The sequence below is a fragment of the Nycticebus coucang genome, chromosome 10 (genome assembly GCF_027406575.1).
Source record: "Nycticebus coucang isolate mNycCou1 chromosome 10, mNycCou1.pri, whole genome shotgun sequence".
Lineage (NCBI taxonomy): Eukaryota > Metazoa > Chordata > Mammalia > Primates > Lorisidae > Nycticebus > Nycticebus coucang.
This window is the reverse complement of record NC_069789.1, coordinates 52,273,982-52,276,376: the sequence shown is the minus strand read 5'-3', so window position 1 is coordinate 52,276,376 and position 2,395 is coordinate 52,273,982. Positions and strand designations below refer to the sequence as shown.

Below are 2,395 nucleotides of genomic sequence, written 5' to 3'. Positions count from 1 at the left end.
TGCCATCCTCTCCCTCTGCTTATCCCTGTCTGGCTCCCACCTATCTTTCTAATCTTAATTCTGCCTTGTGCTTCTTATCTCTTATCAAGCTAAAAATGCAATTCCTGGCTGGCCGCCTGTAGCTCAGTGGCTGGGGTGTCAGCCACATACACCAGGGCTGGTGAGTTTGAACCCAGCCTGGGCCTGCCAAACAATGACAACTACAACAGGAAAATAGCCGGGCGTTGTGGCGGGCGCCTGTAGTCCCAGCTACTTAGGAGGCTGAGGCAAGAGAATCACTTAAGCCCAAGAGTTTGAGGTTGCTGTGAGCTGCGATGCCACAGCACCTACTGAGGGTAGCATAGTGAGACTCTGTCTCAAAAAAATAATAATAAAATAAAAATAAATAAATGAATAAATAAAAATGCAGTTCCTTATATATACCCATTTTCCCACAATGCCCTTTGCTCATGCTATTCATCTTCCCCGATTCCTTTCCTAAATCCATGCATCCTATTTCCACCCATCCCTCAAGCCCTATTTCACTTAATTGCCTTCATGAAGCCTAATCTCACATTCCTGACTGATATGTACAGTTGTTTCTTTCTTTTTTTTTTTGAGACAGAGGCTCAAGCTTTCACCCTGGGTAGAGTGCTGTGGCATCACAGCTCACAGCAACCTCCAAACTCCTGGGCTCAAGTGATTCTCCTGTCTCCACCTCCCAGGTAGCTGGGATTCCAGGCACCCGCCACAATGCCCGGCTATTTTTTGGTTGCAGCCATCATTGTTGTTTGGCAGGCCCGGGCTGGATTCAAACCCACCAGCTCAGGTGTATGTGGCTGGCACATTAGCCGCTTGAGCCACAGGTGCCGAGCCTGTACAGTTGTTTCTTGATTGATATCCATGAGAGATTGGTTCCAGGACCACTTGCCATACCAAAATCCATGGATGCTTAAGTCCCTTATATAAAATGGTATAGTATTTGCATATAACCTACAAATATCCTCCCATATACTTTAAATAGTCTCTAAATAACTTATAATACTTAATACAATGTAAACGCTGTATAAATAGTTTATGCTGTGTTTTTATTTGTGTTTTTTTCATTGTTGTTTTTTTCAGATAGTTTTGATCTGTGGTTGGGTGAATCTACAGATATGAAACTGGACATGGAGAGCCCACTGTGTTCAGTCTCTCTCGTGGCTGAACTCTCACAGCACTTGATCTTCATCTTTTGCATAGCATTTGTGTCTTTCCACCTTGGGTCATAGACATCTATGTATTTATTTCATATCTCCCAATGAACTTTAGGTTTCTGGAAGACCCAAGATGTACAGATTGATTTTTTTATCTTACGTGGGATTGTACCTAGTACAAGATACATTTACCTGGTATACACATAGGCCATATAAGCCACCATATTAACTTCATGGAACTCCTGTCTACTTACCTAATTATTTAACTAGACCTGATAATATTTTTTTTAAAAAAACAGGGAGGTCGGGTAGATAGCCAAAGATTGGTCAATACATACAAAAGTACAGCTAGGAGGAATAAGTTCTAGTGTGCTGCCGCACTATAGGGGGACTATAATTAACAGCAATTTATTACGTTTTTTCCAAATAGCTAGAAGAGCAGATTTTGAATATTCCCAACACAAAGAAATGATAAATGCTTGAGGTAATGGATATGCTAGTGACCCCAATTTAATTATTATACATTGTATACATGTATCGAATATCACACTGTTCCCATAAATATTTCTAATTCTTGTGTGTCAGTTAAGAATAATAATTCATAGCTTTGCATAGTGGCAGTATCACAGCCAATGAGGTTTATCTGAGGCACGAATCTTGTTAATTAAAAGCTTCTCCCAGTACCCCATCACGACGACTTGAAATATAGTCGGCATTGGCAATTTTTGATAGTCTCTATGGAGTCTGAATAAGAAAAACAATAAAATAGTAATAATACCCCCCCCAAAATAAACCCTAGTATACTATAGCAGCATAAAAAGAGTCCCTGCTAACCAAAGAGATTTATAAAAGGGACATGTACAAGTCAGAAGTTTGCATCATGTGGACGGCCCGCTGTGTGTGGCAGAGGAATGCAGTGGTCTGAATCATGCAGGACTGGCTTGCCATCCTGGCTCTAACACTGTGATGGTAGACAAGTTACCCTGCATATCTAACTTAGAGATAGCAACACATAGTTTATAATGTTATTATGAGGATGGCTTATTCATTTCATCAACAAGTATGTACTGAGTGTTTACTATGTGCCTGGTACCTGGTAGAAACAAAATAATTATGTTGTCAATTTACCAAAGTGCCTGGCACACACTTAATGGTTTGACATGGTTAGTATGTAGCATTAGAGCCCTCGGAGTACTATCAGAGCAGCTACTGTCTCACAC

At 40.7% G+C, this 2,395-nt stretch overlaps 1 non-coding gene across 1 annotated transcript; it reads left to right on the top strand.

Moving 5' to 3' along the window:
* The first annotated feature begins 1,778 nt into the window (after positions 1-1,778).
* LOC128597770 (U4 spliceosomal RNA) lies at positions 1,779-1,919 on the top strand. Its single transcript, XR_008383334.1, has one exon. It is a non-coding gene; the product is annotated as a U4 spliceosomal RNA (small nuclear RNA).
* Positions 1,920-2,395: the final 476 nt, after the last annotated feature.